The sequence below is a fragment of the Triturus cristatus genome, chromosome 11 (genome assembly GCF_964204655.1).
Source record: "Triturus cristatus chromosome 11, aTriCri1.1, whole genome shotgun sequence".
NCBI lineage: Eukaryota > Metazoa > Chordata > Amphibia > Caudata > Salamandridae > Triturus > Triturus cristatus.
The window spans coordinates 703,377,814-703,397,432 of NC_140594.1; positions in this window are offsets into that span (position 1 = coordinate 703,377,814).

Here is a 19,619-nt window from a genome sequence, read left to right on the forward strand (position 1 = left end):
GGCAGCCAGAGGCTAGTGGGTCGCGCGAGGCTCCAATGGGACAAGACGGTTTTTACAGTTTTGTAATGGCTTGTATCGGCTTCTGAACATCGTGGAATGGTGCTTTGACATGCTGGTCTAGTGCAAGAAACAAAATGTTGTAAATTAGAGGTCTATATCGTGTCATCCCCAGTGGACGGAGGATGGTGAAAGTGAGCGGAATAAGCTTACCTCGCTGACGAAGCCGTGGGTGTGTTTCCAGCTAGGTGCGGCGGTTGTGGTGAAAGAACGGGAATTGCACTGGCGACGCATTCCAGATTGTATTCCGGATTGGATCCAGGCTTGGCGGTATTCTTTCCCAGTGTGATTCCTTTGGATTCCTCTGGACTTGCGGAGGAGGTGGCGGGGACTGTTTCCGCTCCTAACACGGCAGCGCTGGCAGACACGGGTGGAAAACTAGGCGAGAGCCAGGGTGTGCAAGTGGCCCTGTGGTCAAGGGCAGCTCTGGGGGTGCTTCGAGGGCGAAAGGCGGTGGCGAGATTTCCCATGCACAGCGGCAGCGGTAGAGGAGGTGGACGCGAGAGACTCGAACCCCCACAATCCACCAGAACAGCACCGGGAAGTGGAGGACAAGCGGAGCTGCTGGATGACACGGCTACGAGGCAGCATCAAACTTTAAGAGCAAACTGTTTGGAATTGGGAAATCTGGGAGGCTTGTCAGAAAAATGCTCTCCAAGGAAAAATAAAAGAGAATCAGCAGGCACTAAAACAATACCGCGGTATGCCCTAAGAAGTATAGGCAGGAATTCACCAGATAATATAAAACCAGCTGATTTGGCTGTTTCAGGCTATAAGGCTACCACTAGTAGTGAGGTTTTGAACACTAAGAACCAAACAAACTAGCAAAAACGAAATCTAAGAGCAAGATGAAGGCGAAGAAATTAACGCATAATCAAATAAAGGCAAACTTCACGCCTTCACTAAGAGACTATTTTAAAGTAGTGCCTAGTACACTGATATTAAAACCGGTAGACCAAATGCCTACACATAAAGAGAGCAACTCCAGCAGTTCCTGTATGCCACTTCAATTTCCTGAGGGCATATTAAGTCCCAACAAATACCAGCCACTAGCAGGTATGTCAGCAGAAGAGGGGTCAGAAGACCTTTTGATATCAGATAAAGATGGCGATACATTAAATTGGACAGAGGATGGTACCTCCTCAAACAAGAGTCAAAGTCTGGAAAAGGAACCCGAGCACATTGAAATGTCAAAAGAGGACATAACGAGTCCATCTTTGTCTCGGTCAGCTTTAGATCTTTTACCGACCCTAACGGAGGAAGTGAGACGTAGGTTCCGAGTGTCTGAAAAAAAACAAGCAGAAATAAAGGTATTCTAGGAGAAAATGGAAGACAAGCTAGATGCTCTGACAGCGAGAGCCGCAGCTTTAGAGATCACGGTGGCGGAGTTAACAGTCAAAGCAGATGAGAATGCAAAGGATCTTACCAGATTAAAAGAACGCAAAATCGGCATACAGGACAAGCTGGACTCTATTGAGAACTCTCAGCGGAGAAATAGTCTTCGGTTACTTAAAGTCTAACCCCGGGCGTAGCACTACGCTTCGCCCACGTAGTGTACGTAGCGCTGCCTGCTTCGCACTTTCCGAAGTAGGCGAAGCAGGGCAGCGCTACGCACACGCCGAGGGTGAAGCGTAGCTGCTTGCCACCCGCCACCCACCTCCCGCCTGCCCTCCTTTTAATAATATCAGCAATGAAAAATAAATTAAAGTACAGCGACTTACCGTAAGCGCGGCGTCTCCGGGGCTCCCTCTTCTTCGTTTCTAATTTCTTCTGGCAAATGCGCATGCGCGGACACCCGCGCATGCGCATTTCTTGCGAGAAATGCGCTTGCACGGGCGTCCGCGCATGCGCATTTGTCAGAAGAAATTAGAAACGAAGAAGAGGGAGCCCCGGAGACGCCGCGCTTACGGTAAGTCGCTTTACTTTAATTTATTTTACATTGCTGATATTATTTAAAAGGAGGGCGGGCGGGAGGTGGGTGGCACGTAGTGGGGCTACGCGAAGCGCGTAGTGTGCGTAGATTTGGGCACACTACGTGCTGCTTCACGTAGCCCCACTACGCCCACTACTCCCACCCTTATTAAAGTCCCCGAGGGAGTTGAAGGAGGCATTATTAAAGACTTTTTAGGCAGACTTATTAAGGAAACAACTAAAATAGATTGTTCAGAACAAGCTCTCGCTGCTAATATCCAGAGGGTGCACAGGGACCCTTTTAGACTAAGTCCAAACAAAACCAGACCCAGAAAAAGTTTGATCTACTTCTTGACCTACAACTTAAAAGATGAAATACTGAATAAAGCACTGAAGTCTAACGTATTAATTGCGGAAGGTTTCTCTTTTCAAATCCGGTCTGATGTCTCCTCCATAACGGCGTCTATACAGTGTGAGCTGGGAAGGATATTAGATCCCTTTAGACAACTAGGTGCAACAGCACAGTTCAAATTCCCAGCCACATTAAAAGTGATGTTTAATAACAAAATGCACGTATTTAGGCGGGTGGAGGAGGCAGAAACCTTTTTGCAGTTTATTTCAGGGCAAGGTAGTGGATCATCGGCTCATTAGCTTAGTTAGTCTTTTCTGCTTTAAAAATCTCTAGGGTATTTTTGTTATAAATATTGGGCAAACTAGGAGAAGACTTGTGAATTAATTGTTGAAAGCACTAGCTAGCAATCACATTAAGAGCCAAAGATTCTTAACGTCCTGACTAACGAGAGGGAAGCCTCAAAGGCCAGGGTAGAGCCATAAGGGGAAGAATGGGGGTTCTCCAGGGGAGCACAGGGTTGGGTGGAGGGGGGGCAAGGGGATGGTCACTGGGTGGAGAGCATAAGGGAAAAAATCAACAACAAAAAAAGTCTAACTCGCCAAAACAAATCTTACAAGCAACTTATTATCCAAATAAAGAGAGATGACAAAGGCCATAGTTGACCAGGTAACAGATTTGAGGATGATGTCATGGAACCTAAATGGGCTGAGGGTAAAACATAGGAGGGAGAGGATATTTCAATACTTGAAAGATACTCCAGAACAAATTCTTATTCTCCAGGAAACACACCTTACCGATAAAGAAATGAGAAGTCTGTGCAAAACCAAAAGCTGGATCCACGAAGTAATTTGTACTACACAACAGGTAACAACAAAGGGGGTGGCTATAATCATTTAAAAAAATGCCTTATCAGTGGAAGGTGTTAAAATTGACAAAATGGGAAGATGGGCTATAGTCAAAATAAGATTTCATACATATAAATTCACAGTCATAGGATATTATGGCCCTAACCTAGACGATCCAGCCTCCTTAAAGGATCTATTTGCTGAGCTACTGTTTTTTCGAGATCCCTTAACACTGGCAGGTGACTTTAATTTGGTCTTAGATCCTGTAATGGACAGGTCTTCAAACAGTAGAGCACCTCAGAATTGTAAAATGAGATCTTTAGTGAAAAACATGATGAAACATATTGGATGGATAGATATTTGGAGAGAAAGAATGGGAACCAGGAGAGGGTACACTTTCCATAATAAGAAATATGGCCATAGTCAAGATTGGATTTCTTCTTAGTCAGTATGGAATTGAGGGACTGGGTGAAAGACAAAAAGCACCTAGGGGGATACTTATCTAACCATGTGGCAGTTATATTAACTCTGTAACTCCCAAATAAAATCAACAGAAGATGGACCCTAGATCGAGCCATCCTGTTAGAGGAGGAAGTAATCGAAAGTTTAATAACAGATACAAATAATTACTTTTTGATTAACATGGAAAGTACCTCCATAGAAACAGTATGGGATGCTTATAGAGCCTTCTTAAGAGGTCGCATAACCTCTATTCAAATTTTTAGACAGAAGAAATATAAATCAGAGGTAGAAGAAATAGAACGTGAAATTCAGAAGCTAGAGAATGAGCCTACTCCCCAGGTAGACATCCTGTAATCCTTTAAATCAGATCTGGCAGGGGTGTTAGATGCTAGGCTGAGAAAGAGATGGGAGGCAAGCAAGTTGGCTCATTTTGAATGTAGGGAAGGCTGTAGTAGGCTCTTAGCTTGGAAAACTAAACAGGAATTAGCAAAAGCCAACATAAAATAAATAGTTTGTGACAATACTGGAAATCTATGTGAGAACCCCCTAGATATTGAAGAAGCCTTCCGAAAGCACTTTAACAAAGTCTACCGAGAAGATCTGACCCCACAGGTTAAGATGATAGAAGCATGCCTCGAACACTTCCCTTAAAAAAAAAATCAGTGACGAGATGTCTAGCAATCTTAATAGACCAATAAGCCAGAATGAAATCAAGAAGGCAATAGAGACAGGAAAAAATGGCAAGGCGCCAGGACTGGACGGTCCACCGGCCGAACTGTACAAATCACTGGGCGAGGTCCTCATTCCAATAATGGATAAACTAGTTATCCATATTTTTGAAAGGGGTGGGAAAATGTCCCTCTCGTGGGATGAGGCCACTGTTGCCCTAATCTTAAAACCATCTAAGTAGCCTAGGCAGTGTGATTCGTACAGACCAATCTCTCTGGTAAATGTTGATTATAAGATCTTTGCCAAGATTTTAGCAGAGAGACTGAATGGGATTATAACTGGTTTATTACATGAAGATCAAAAGGGATTTGTCAGAGGGAGGGCATTCAAGACCTAACATATAACCTAATTGGAGCCATAGATATGGCGACACTATATAAAACACCAATGGCTATTATCACGCTCACCGCTTCCAAGGCGTTTGACCGGGTCAACTAGATCTATCTAACTCATGTATTGAATAAATGTAATCTGGGGCAAAATTTCTGTAGAGCAGTTTCCTCGATTTATCAAACCCCAACAGCCAGAATACTGATAAACGGCAACCTCTCCTCTTCTATAGCAGTTCAGAGAAGGACAAGACAAGGATGCCCTCTTTCACCTTTGCTCTTCAATCTATATATAGAGCCTCTTGCAGAAAGGATTAGAAGGTATGAGGGCATACTTCCTTTTAAAGTAAAAACTGGGAGAAAAAGTATCGTTATATGCCGATGATATGATGGTGTATACGTCCGACCTAGTGACGGCTATCCCGATCATATACAATTTAGCACAGCAATTTGGCTGTATTTCGGGGTATGAGATTAATCAGTCTAAAACTGAGTGCATGGCCTGAAATTTGAACGTTTGCTCCCCTATAGTGAAGAGGGAAATAAGGTATCTAGGTATTAGAATTACCCAGGATATTAATGATATAGTCGATACAAACTTGCATAGAGTTGATAAAGAAATCTCTGACTCTCAAACAAGCTGGACATACTTACCCTTGACACTAATAGGGAGAGTCAACCTAGCAAAAATGATGCTTTTACAAAAACGTATTTTTCTATTTCAAAATATACCATTAGCTTTTAATGAAGCAGGTCTAAGGAAAACACAGGCAAAAGTAAATTCCTTCAAATGGGCCTCCAAAGGAATAGGATTTTCGTATGAAAAGCTTCAGAGAGAGAAGAATAAGGGAGGACTATGTGCGCCGACATAATTTTTTATGCATGGGTTTTTCGAATGAGGACAGGGAAAATGCTTGTATGCGAACCAAATACCTTGGATATAGGGAAAATGTATAGGGAAATGCTGCAGGATCTAAAAGGAGGAGATCACGCTTTTCTATTTAAATTTGGCGATCCACGCTTCTTCAAGAAGGTCCGTTTGAAATCTCTAAAGGACCTAGCCAACACTTGGTATAAAATTAGGAAGCTCCTAAAGATCAGCTACCACAGCACGATGTCTCCTATCTGGGATACACCAGGCTCACCTGAATGGGCTAAAGTTTCGTTAGTAACACCACTAAAATCATCCGGGATAATTTCTTGGGCTCAACTAATTCCTGATGGCTGTTTGTTATCATGGGAAGACCTGAGGGAAATTACAGACAATCAACTATCCAAATTTAAATATCTCCATATAAAAAGTTGGTCCCAGGCGATTGGTATAACGGTTGGCTACACAAACGATCTAGAGACGGCCTTAAGAAAGAGACAACTAAATAAGAAAGAGGTGGCAAACCTTTATTGGCTTCTGATTGATCTGGCAGATGGTGATTTCACCCTTCCATTGCAGCTGTGGGGCGAGTGCTGGCCGGGTTCCAGCACAGAAGCAATATGGCAAGTATCTTATGATTTACTATATTCCACAGTACAAGCTGCCAATTTAAGAAGAAATAATCTCTTATCTCTACTGGTCTCCCTCTAAGCTTTCTAAGTTCACGAAGGGAGCTATTCCACGCTGTCCAAAGTGTCAGCAGGAAAAAGCAGACGACGAGCATATGTTCATAAGTTGTCCTATGTTGCACCAATTCTGGGGTTCTATTATCAGAGGTATGGAAGACATATTTGGTTTCGATATCCAGGTGAGCACCTCTTTAGTATTCTTTGGTATTTTTTCGAGCTATGAACTACTATCTTTAAATAAAAATAAGCTGTGTTTTTACCTCATTCTACTTGCTCGGAGAGAAATTTGTAAATGCTGGATAAAGTGTATACCTCCGACTTTCATAGATTGGATAAACTCCATTAAGTATGTAATGAAATTAGATAAGGCTATAAGGGAAAAGAAGAGCAAGAAAATGACAGAGTTTTGGTTGCCATGTAAGGTTTGGTTGGATAATTTATGAAAATCAGGGCATATACATCCAATGATTATGCCTCTACATAGAAATACTTCACTACTTGGGTCAGTTCTGGGGCCAATCAGAAAGAAGAGCTGACCAGACCGAATACGAGAGATTCTGTGTAAAGTGCATCCATTTAGACCAGAGCTCTCTTGCTGGTGCCAATCAACTGGGGGGCTGCAGAGTAAATCAAACTGGCTCTGGATATATCTAATTGTGTATGAGGACTAAAAAAATTTTTTTAAAAATGCAGACATATATATCTTATAGTGCACAATATTGGAGAAGGGCCACAGTAGTTAGTAAAAAGTTACCCTTACCAAGGAGAAAAGGAGAATTAAAATCAATTTTTGATAAACCTTTACAATCTTTGAATAAAGTTTTAAAGAAAAATGGTTAGTCTTCTTGGATACATGTGTGGCAATACATACTCCATTTGATGATCACTGAGCAAGGATTTCATAGTCTGAAAAATGATTTTTTGAAGTCCATTTTCAGCACTACTCTTACACTAGTTTCTTCATAGAGACCTATCAGCTGGACCTTACTTCCCTGATGTGTTAAGCACCACAAGGGTCTTCTTTGAGTCCTATTTTATATTGTACAGAAAAGTTTCACTGGAGACACTGATCAGGTGTCATGCCCAATCTTCTGAATGCTTTGATTTGTTTTGCATTCCGCCCATCAATTGTGTGTCTTTCGTAATCTTCTATGCAAAGCATATGAAGAGAGTATACACATTTTGGTCCTGCTAGATGTTTTTTTGGCTAAGGCCTCCTCTTCTTCCAAGCATGTTTAACTGGCAGACTTGATATCAGTTAATATATTTAAATGGAACTGTAAGACGATGCAGATGCTCATCACCGGGGGTATCTCCTTCTCTCTCAATCAGGACCACCACTTGGTGGCTTCCAACCTCTAGCTAGTATACACACTGATGAAGCTACAAACCCAGGCAGTATGTTTGATTAAGGTTTAACCTTTACTCCCCACATAAGTAAGCCTCCTCTACCTGTTTTCTCATCATGAAAATGTTGAGGAAAATGCCCCATTTCCCCTTATTGATGTCAAGTGTCTTTGTTGAAATTACAAAGAAACAAAACTCCAAGACAGGTAAGTCAAGAGTCTTTATTCTGACCATCCGCTCTCACCTATTACTCAACAGTACATCCAACATTCCAAGTTGAACTCCCATGGGTTATAGCAATTGATAGAAGGGGAGGGGGAGGTGGAACATACCATAACGGAATAACCTTATACTAAGATTACAACACATCTCCCCATGTGGGGAATATAAACAGAATCAATACTTTCAAGAAGTGTTCACAACTCTTTCCTTACTCTATGTTTGTCCATTTTCCAAACGGATTACATGTCTACCTGCTTTGTCCACCCTTAGGGGAGCACCATACTTGCTCGACCCTGGTTGCACATGACCAGGTTTTTTGACCAACACTGGAGAGTCCTCTTTAAACTCCACATTTTTTGCACCATGTTTATCATCGTACCACGACTTGTATTTCTGTTGATATAACTCAACTCTCTTTACTCTGGTTTAAGTCATGTACCACACTTTTTCCCCCACCCAACCATCTTGGATTCATTTTGGTACTGGGTGTCCTCCCTCTGAGAAACACAAAAGGGGATACTCCAGTAACCACATTGGGAGTGGTGTGATACGCCCATATGGCCTCCCTTAGTGAGTCCTCAACGTTGAATCCATTTATGGTGGCTAGCTGTATGTGTTCCTTCACCATGCGATTCACCCTTTCCACCAAACCATTAGCTTTAGGACAATATAGAGCAGTCCTTTCATGCTTTATGTTAAGTTCTTCCAAGAATTCTATCATTGTCTCAGAAACGAACTGCACACCATTGTCCGTTACGAGGGTAGCAGGGATGCCCTCATAGACAAAAATGTTCTTCAAGAAGGAAATGAGACTGTTCGTTGTGATGGAAGACGTAAATTTGAAGTTGACCCAATGGGAGGTGTAGTCCACAAGAACGAATATAAACCTCTTCTGAGGACCCGGAACTTCCATAGGACCAATGATGTCCATAGCCAATTTGGTCCACGGGACCATCGGCACCATGACAGGAGCCAACGGAGCTTTGTGGAGAACTTTACTTTGTCACTTCTCGCACAACTGATACATTCTTTAACTTTCAATTCAACCATGGAATCCAATTTAGGAAACCAAAAACAGCTTTGCACTTTGTTTTTTGTGAGGCTCCTGCCCAAATGCCCTTCATGGGCTAAATCTATAATTTTACTCCTCAAACCCTTGGGTGGAATGATTTTGTCACCCCGATGTATGTGACCAGACATGAGAGAAAGTTCAAATCTGACCTCCCAAAAATCTTTAACGTTGTCAGGAGCTTCTGACATCTTCTCAGGCCATCCTTTAATGATGAGGTCTTTTAAGGTATCCATAGCCGTATCTTCCTTCATGCCCTTGTCCCATTCCACATCCATTAGTGAGGGTAAATGCATTGACAAAATGGGTACATCTAACACTTCCTCACTATGGTTATCCTTGAGTGGTAGTCTTGATAGAAAATTAGCGATAACATATTCTGGGCCTGGTAAATACTCGACTTTGAAGCAGAAATTTTCTAAACCCAGAACCCACTTACTTATCCGGGGAGACATGTTTTGTGCATGTTTAGATGAAAACATGAAAGTTAATGATTTGTGATCTGTGTGAATAGTAAACTTGGTTCCCCACAGAAAGAATTTAAAGTGATGTACAGTCCAGAAGCATGCCAACGCCTCCCTTTCAATGACTGAGTAATTGTGTTCTGAATCACTCAAGGTTCGGGATGCAAATACTATGACCCTTTCTTCCCCCTCTCCTTTTTGGGATAACATTGCCCCTAACCCTTTGCTTGATGCATCCGTGGTTAAAATGTTTTTTTTTTTTTGATCGAACGAACCCAGGGCTGGCGAATCCAAAATGCGATGTTTTATCGTTTCAACCATTTCGCTGTGTCTCTTCTCCCATACAAATGCAGTGCTCTTCTTGAGAAGATCCCGTAAGCCATCACACAGGTCCGCAAAATTTCTGACAAATTTGGACATATATTCCACTAAACCAAGGAACGATTTTAGCTCCTCCTTGTTTGATGGATGCGGGCATCCTTGACTGCCTGGATTAAGCTGTGCTTTGGCCTAAACCCTTCCTTGGAGATGGTGTGCCCCAAATAGTCAACTCACGTGACTTTAATTTTGCATTTATCCAGTTGCACAGTCAACCCTGCCAATGAGAGTCTGTGACACACTGCATTGAGGGTAACATCATGTTCTTCCTCTGTCGCCCCATACATTAGTATATCGTCCTGGAAACAGAGAGTGTTCTTAACATCCTAAAGAACTTGTTGCATTATTTTTTGAAAAACAGAGGCCGCTGAGGCAAGCCCAAACGGCATCCTTAAAAACATATAGGCCCCAAAAGGTGAAGTGAATGCCATCAAAGGTCTCGACTCAGGGTGCAGCTCAACCTGATGGTAGGCCCTGGACAGATCAATGACAGAAAAAAAAACAAGCCTTACCCATAGTACTCAACATTTCATTTATATTGGGGAGAGGAAATCTCTCTACCCAAATGTTTTCATTTAAGGAGCGAAGGTCCACACACAGACGAATACCCTGTCCATTCCCCTTAGACGCTAGAACTAACTAATGGCGCAAGCAATTCAGTTGCTTCAATGGGTTGTATGACCCCTATCTCACACAGCTTATCCAATTCAATTTTTAGCATTTCTCTAAGGCGGAAAGGTACAGGACGTGTTTTGTGCACCACCGGTTTAGCACCATGTCTAACTTTGATTCTATGCTGGAAATCACGTAACTTGCCCAGATTCTCGGTGAAGAGTTCCGAAAAAGTATTCTGAAGGTGTTTGTCACTGTTGGATATATCAACAAGAATGACTTGGTTCACATCATTTGGATCTAAAATAATCCCCAGTTCTCTCTGATGTTGCCATCCTAGCAGATTAGCACCACTTTCTACAATGTATACATTCCCCACAGTGGATCTTCCTTTGAAATCTATGTGACTGCTCATCATGCCAACCAGAGGAATAGGATCTCTAGTATAACCCTCTGGTGAAATATCAGGAGACCTTAACTCTCCCTTGCAACACCCAAGTGACTCCTCAAAATCTTTTATATTTATCAACGTGAAAGGTGAACACGAATCTGCATAAACTTCTAACGGTTTACTATTAAATAGTACAACACACTTAGGATAATTTGGTTTAGCGCATGTAATACTATCTATCACTTGAAACACATATTTAGCCTGAGCTTCTTCACATGTACTAATCACATTGACTGTGTTGCTTACCCCATCTCTACACACCCTTGCTAGATGCCCCCTCCTATTACATTTTTTACACAGGACACTTTGCGCTGTACACACTGGGTTGTTTGCAAGATGGTTGCTACTGCCACATCTAAAACATTTCAAACCTTGCACTTCCTTATTAGATTTGGAGATTAGTACATCTTTGTTGCCCCACTTGTCGGATATCTTAAGCACATCATTGCTATTCTCTTCCACTTGTACTGATGCCATCACTTCTTCTTTAACCTTCATTTCTTTTACACACTTCGCAGTATGCTCAATTGATCGAGCAATCGACACAGCATCTTTAAGAGTAGGATTTTTAGCCAGAAGTTTTTCTTGTACCCTGCTGTTGTTTGTACATCTAACTAGCTAATCTCGTATGAAAGAGTCATTGAGGTCCCCAAACTCACATAGCTGAGTAAGACCTCTTAGGGCTGCAATGTAGTTGTTAATAGATTCACTCTTCCCTTGTACTCTACTGAAAAATTTATGACATTCAAGAACTACATTTACTTTGTCTCCAAAATGTGTCTCTAGTTTCATCAGCGTAATATCATATACATCATACTCATCCTCATCTTCTACCTCAGGTTCAGGAAGAGTTTCGTACACTTTGCGCCCATGAACACCCAAGTTATGCAGAAGAATGTGCTGTTTGCGCACTGCTGAGAATTTCTCACCACCCATAGCGATCAAATACGATTCAAATAACTTAGTCCAATCTTTCCAGTGAATCTCTGGATCTCCACAGTCATTTAAAAAAGACGGAGGTTGGCTAATACCTGGCGTGTCCATCACAAAATATCAAAATGTCTTTACGGTATAAAGAAAGCAGCTAAAGAAGACACTCCAGAGAAGAACGCAGAATCCACAGGCACAGAAGCACGGTACAGATGCTTGGACTTCCCACAGATTAATCACCTGAAAGAAACTGTGAATAGTCTTACTAATAGACACCCCAGGAAAATCACCCCAACAGAAACCTTGAAACACCTCAGGTTACGTAGCTCTCAGTTTAACAGCAGTGCATGACCCCCAAAAATATGACCTTACTAGAGGCTGAAGACTTTCACAGACGGTCGCAAAGCATGTGTTGTAGGAGTTGAGACTGGTTTCCTTCAGCAGCACACTTATCACTGGGGCCGGATACTGAGGAGAAATATGCAGAATAAAGCCCACAAGCGGTTGAAACGCCGGGCTTACACATAGGAACTATAGCTGAGGCAGACCTGAAAGAACGTCCCTCAGCGGTTGACGCGCCGGCACCGCAACAGGAAGGGAATCACCACTAAGGAAGTCTGAGCTGACGGCCCACACACGACTGGGGCGCCGGACCTCCACAAGGAACACTAACTTCCAAACATCGGATCAGCCGATAGTTGAGGCAGTCCTAGAAAGAACGGCCCTCAGCAGTTGGCGCGCCGGAGCTCCGCACCCAGGAAGGAAATACCTCAGAGGAAGTCAGTGGCTGGTAGCACACACACTACTGAGGCGCCAGACCTCCGCAAGGAAAGATTACTCTCCAACGTTGCATCAGCCGACTGGGACGTGGTTATGACACTGCCCACACAATCATCCGTGTCCGATGAAGGCAAGGATTGGCCCAAACGGCACAGCCAGCCGCAACAACCGGGATCTGGGCACAGGACGATAAGACGCTACCTCCTCCAGGCATGCAAACACTTGAAAAGGAGACACAGGATCTGTCCTCACAGTGGAAGTATAAACAGGGTGAGCCAGGGGATCACAAATGGTGCTGCGTAGATTTAACCCTAAACAGGACACTCGCTTGACCAGATCTGCAATGGCTCCACCAAACCAGCTGAAGAGCGAAAAACTTCCTCACGTAGAACAGCACCCGCAGTGGCATTTAAGAATATTCGCCAGAGTTCGTTGACTTGAAGAAAGCCAGAAGTCCCAGGTTGTTGCTCAGAACCAGCCTTAAATCAAGAGAGAATACACAGAGGGGAGATGGTCAGCTGCCCCCTTCACAGCTCGTCGCCAGTGTTGAAATTACAAAGAAAGAGAACTCCAAAACAGGTAAGTCAAGAGTCTTTATTCTGACCATTCGCTCTCACCTATTACACAACAGTACATCCAACATTCCAAGTTGAACTCCCATGGGTTATACCAATTGATAGAAGGGGAGGGGGAGGTGGAACATACCATAACGGAATAACCTTATACTAAGATTACAACAGTCTTGCTATTCAAGTGGCTATCTCAAGTAGGTTAGATAATGGAAATGCCATTTTAACTGGGCTTGCCTACATTTTAGATCAATAAACTTTAGCTAGTCCAAAACAACACTGTTTGACTACTATTGGGTCTGAAAATTACTGAATTAACATTGTCACATTTTGCAAAGATGGATTAGCTCCTGGCCAAAAGGATCTCTTTTACAGTCTTTTGAATGATTTGCAAAGCCATCTAAACAGCTGATTTAAAGTATCTTCAGAAGGATATTTTTTCTTATACCAACATAAACTCTTATATCTGCTTGCTACATGTATCTGAATGTTCTGCATTTCAGGTTACCTTGCTTAGGTCTTGCTTCTTCTGTTGGAAAAGGTTGTCTTTGTGGAACCTGTCCAATCTCTTATTTCCCCAAATCGAGACCTGCCATCATGTAGCAAGCAACTTAAAACATGTGTTCAGAGTCTAAAGGCTTTACTGTTAAATGGGGATTCCAAGTTTCAGGATATCCTTACCACACCCATTCAAATTTAAATGAAATCAATTCATAGTTCACCTTAAAGCACACCTTCCTAAATCTGTTTCCATCAAATTTCACAAAACTTGACATGCACTTATATACTTGATTCATGTCCATAAATATAGAGAGGTGAAACTCCCTCTTCCATTCGAAGAAAATACTCTAAGGGGCATATTCACAAGGGAATGGCATAGCGTGGTGTTAAGCAAACATTACTAATGCCACACTCCGCCATTCTGAAAATGCAGGGATGCGCCATATTCACAAGAAAACGGCACACCCCTGTATTTCCCCTAGTGCTTGCGTTAAATGTAGCTGCCTAGCGCCAACGCAGGCACCTTTGCACCATAGTGGAAGGGTGTCTGCAAAAAATGGGAAATTATTGTTTATCTGCAGGAAGGTGCCCCTTCCTGCATGTAAACAATCTAGATTGGCCAATTGTAACTTCTATGTGTGCTGCATTGTGCAGCATACATAGAATTTGTAAACCGTCATTTTTTGAAATGATAGTTTATGTGCGGGAAAGGGCTCCTTCCTGCACATGAACAGTCATTCATGGCGATTTACTGTTACCATATGCGCTGCACATTGCAGCACACACAGAAACAGCAAAAATTAGGAGAAATTAAGCATTTCTGTTCTTTTCGCCATGTTAAGACCAGGTTTTCCCTTGTCTTAATTTTGCCGCTGCCTCCTTTTTACGCCACCCTTGTAAATAGGGGGCAACAACAAAATCAATGAGTGTTGCGGCGGAAAGCCCATCGTGAAACCCATTGCATATCCCTTTCATACTAAGTGTAGCGTGAAAGGGGACCTTATTTATAATTTGGGGTTAAGCCACGTTAAGTGTTAAATAGTTTATTGTCACAAGAACGTCATAAAAATTGACGTTCCTGGTGCGAAAGGGACTTGTAAATATGTCCCTAAATGTTTTCAGGACTTTTGTAGGTGAAGTGTGAGTGTTCTGAGAAGGAAAAAATATTTATTTTCAATGAGTACCTTAAAAACATTATGTGGTCAGTGCCCTACAGTCCCATTACAAATTGACGTTCCGCAAGTTCAGTTACTAGCCAAGGGCTGGACTAGAAACTAAAATCACATCTGGCAGTAATGATCAAACCAGTCTCACTGCTGGAAATGACTGCTAGAACTAGGCCATGGGGCTTTGATAGTTGTGTCAAGGCAGTTGTCTCTTCTATACAAGCAGCCCCCCTATCCTGCAGCCTACTGGGAAAATACTACAGTAGAAAAATGCCCAGCCCTACCTTGACTATCCGGGTATTAGAGGTCTGGAAAACATGAAACTCAACCTCAACAAATGTACAATTGCTCTAAAGAACATACATTTGGATCAACAAGTGTACATTAATTCTAACCTATGTGTATTTCAACCAACAACTTACATCTGAATCTATGACTGCACAATCCCACCAAAGAATGAATGTTTAGACCAAACAATATCCATACAACATCACATTATCACGATTCATCTTAACGTATACTAAGTGACCTGACCATAAATATTGTATGTGCATGCCCTCAACTACGCAGACATGGAAAGGTAACTCCTTACTGTATACCATTTAGCTCCACTTAATCAATGTTCACTCACCTAATGATCTGGAGTTAAGGATATGATGGGTGCAGAATACAATGCTTAAGAAAATATATTTCAAAGGTACTAGCATAACAGTGCCTTTACAAAGCATGTGACCTAAGGGCTAGAGCAGTCAACATTGAAGCTGGAGAACCAGGTTCGAGTCTTGGCAGGGACGCTCAACATCCTGTTTTTTCTGGGACAATTACTTAATCACCCAGTGCCTCATAAAATAAATGTGTCCATCTGTAATGCAACTGGTGCTCATGTAAAGCGCTAATACATTCGGGTTGAGTTTGTGCTATATAAAACTCCCCCCCAAAAAAGTCCTTAACTAAATCTAAATGAATACCAATATTCCACAACACGAGTCCACAGATTGTTCAGGAATAGTTAAGACATTTGTATGATGTTGTTATGTATTTCCCTTTTCAAAAGCACTTTAACTGATTTGCTTCAGTGGGTTTCGATCTTGATTTTATATGTTGTAACCTACACCATTGTAACTTTAACTTCCATGAATGCCTTTCTTGTTTTTCATCATACAAATATTTTACTTGTATTTATGTACTGCTTAGTTTAGAGTATTTTGCTATTTTATGTTAATATAAATGACGCGTGTCCCTAATTGCTGACTTAGTGATACCTAAGTTATCGATCACAGAAGGATGAAATTCTGTAATACCTTTCATGGGATTTAAGTCTGTAAGTAAATAAGAAAAACTTTATTGTATGATTACTATATTTACAAATATTTTCACAGTAAAATACATCAATTTAAAATTGACACCATATTAAATACAGCCCCAAAATACAACTAAAATCCGGCCATGAATTGGCACCAAAAGTACATCACACGATTTAGGGTCCCTATCTTTTGTGTTTCGTGAGGGCCACATTACCAATTTTTATAAAACTAATCAAGAAACTAAACAAGGCACATACTGTTTCAAGTATATTCTTAAAACAGACCTGCATAGTTTCTTAAGCATACTAAAGTGCTCAGAGTTTTTAAAAAAACTCCTCCAAGATATCACAAGCTAGTATGAAAATATTGATTGTCATGCAAATTTCAGGCTTAATAATCCAACTGATGTACAACAATTCACCACATAAAAGTGCAAACACACTGCACCTATATACATGGCCATCAAAGTGCAAGGTGCAGTGATGTATAATCCAACCGATGAACAACAACCCAGCACATTCCAGTAAACATACGCCCTACCTATGTGCTAGGCCGTCAAAGTGCAAGGTGCAGGGATGTATAGGCCTAAACAAGCAATGCTAGAGCGGTATTCTAAAGTGCCACATGCTGATGCAACAGACATTGATAAGCTCTACCTGTGTACTTGGCCTTCAAAGTGCAAGGTGCCGTAATGTATAGGCCTAAACAAGCACTAATAGAGCAGTAATCTAAAGTGCCACATTTTGGTGCAACAGACGCAAGTGTAAATGTGCTCTGCAAACATTATGCAAGATACCCTGTTGACCAAATATAATCAGCAACTCTAGACACTTGTGATCTTGTACTGGTTTTAAGATTTATGAGCGTGCGAATATTCCATTGGAGCTCTCCGAACTTCTCTTCCCAATTGTGAACGCTCAATTATAAGCTCAATATTCTCAAAACACAGCCCCCATTGGTGGACTGGCTCATCGTAGGAGCCTTTCAGCTTCCGAAAAGAATTTTCCACACTGGGCTACTTCCACTGGAACCACTGTAGTGTAAATGAGCGTCAGCGCCTCTTTGGATGTTCTTGTCCCATGCCGCATGAAGATTGGCCTTAGGTAAGTTTGCCTCTTATGTAGCAGCCCCGGGCAACAGCATACAATATGCACAGCTGATTAAGAGTGGTATTGACACAGCCTGTATTGCCCATTACCTTGGACCAAGTTCTTCCAGTGGGCCCTGCATTCCCATATAGGCATTGTTAAAATCCTGGTTGATAATATGTTGTTTAACACTTGTCTTCCAATGGCTGCTTTTTGATAAGGTTGGCAAAGCGCAGCTTTGTGTGATGTCACAAGCCCCACTGTGCCTCTAGTTTGTATGATTCTTTTATGTCAAGGTCTCTTGAGGCCTTCTTGCCATGCTCCTTTAAAGTTTCGTTTAGTTGGAGTGTTGTTCTGAGTGGATCTGTTGAGTACGCCGATGCAAGATTTAGTGTGACTCTGGACTTGCAAAAATACTTTGCCCAGTTGCTTTTATTATCCAGAAATATTAAGTTCAAAGCATCTCACAAGGACTCTGGATCTGCCCTGGTCTCCCGGTGATGGAACTTAATTATATCTTTTTTACACTCAGGTGCCGATTCCGATCCGGGTAAAAGATTTTGCGTACGACTTGTATCCGTATATTTTCACGTACGAATCGTACAAGTACCGTACAAACTGCGAAGTACGATTCGTACTTGAAAAATACATACGAATTGCGTCGGGAAAATTGTCCGAGAGGGAGCCGTAAATTTTTACGTCCGAATAGCGTCGGGAAAAGTGTCCGATAGGGAGCCGGACATTTTTACGTGCAAATCGTAAAACAGAAGTCCGAGCGCGCAAGTACGATGCGTACCGGCCGTCCGAATACACAACCGCATGTAAAAGGCCCCGTACGGAGCGAACGCTGTACAACACATGTACACGGGTAAACTTGTGCCCGGATACGAGTCGTACAGCCCCCCTCACCCCGCACATGTCAGCACCGTACCCCCGTATGTCAGCACCGTACCCCCCCTCCGCACCGTACCCCAACACCGTAGCACAGCCCCGCACCTGTATGCACTGTACCCCCACCCCGTATGTACGCACCGTACCCCCAGCGCTATGTGCTGGGGTACGGCGCGTACATATGGGGTGGGGGTACGGCGCTTACATATGGGGGGGCTGGGTGTATGGCGCGTACATACGGGGGTGGGTGTACAGTGCGTACATACGGGGGGTGGGGGTACGGTGCGTACATACAAGGACTGGGGGTACGGTGCGTTCATACGGGGGTGGGGGTACGGTGTGTACATAAGGGGGCTGGGGGTACGGTGCATACATATGGGGGGTGGGGGTACGGTGCGTACATACGGGGGCTGGGGGTACAGTGCGTACATACGGGGGTGGGGGTAAGGCACGTACATACGGGGGGCTGGGGGTACGGCGCATACATACGGGGGTGGGGGTACAGTGCGTACATACGGGGGGTGGGGGTACGGTGCGTACATACGGGGGCTGGGGGTACGGTGCGTACATACGGGGGTGGGGGTACGGTGCATACATACGGGGGTGGGGGTACGGTGCGTACATACGGGGGCTGGGGGTATGGTGCGTACATACGGGGGGGTGGGGGTACGGTGCGTACATACGGGGGCTGGGGGTACGGTGCGTACATACGGGGGCTGGGGGTAAGGTGCGTACATACGGGGTGGGGGTACGGTGCGTACAGGTGCAGGGCTGTGCTACGGTGTTGGGGTATGGTGCGTACAGGTACGGGCTGGGCTACGGTGTTGGGGTACGGTGCGTACAGGTGCGGGGCTGTGCTATGGTGTTGGGGTACGGTGCGTACAGGGACGGGGCTGGGCTACGGTGTTGGGGTACAGTGCGTACAGGTGCGGGGCTGTGCTACGGTGTTGGGGTACGGCGCGTACATGCGGGGTGGGGGTACGGCATGTACATGCGGGGGGGGCTGGGGGTACGGCGCGTACATGCGGGGGGGGTACGAATCGTACAAGTACCGTACAAACTGCGAAGTACGATTCGTACGTGAAAAATACATACGAATTGCGTCGGGAAAATTGTCCGAGAGGGAGCCGTAAATTTTTACGTCCGAATAGCGTCGGGAAAAGTGTCCGATAGGGAGCCGGACATTTTTACGTGCAAATCGTAAAACAGAAGTCCGAGCGCGCAAGTACGATGCGTACCGGCCGTCCGAATACACAACCGCATGTAAAAGGCCCCGTACGGAGCAAACGCTGTACAACACATGTACACGGGTAAACTTGTGCCCGGATACGAGTCGTACAGCCCCCCTCACCCCGCACATGTCAGCACCGTACCCCCGTATGTCAGCACCGTACCCCCCCTCCGCACCGTACCCCAACACCGTAGCACAGCCCCGCACCTGTATGCACTGTACCCCCACCCCGTATGTACGCACCGTACCCCCAGGGCTATGTGCTGGGGTACGGCGCGTACATATGGGGTGGGGGTACGGCGCTTACATATGGGGGGGCTGGGTATATGGCGCGTACATACGGGGGTGGGTGTACAGTGCGTACATACGGG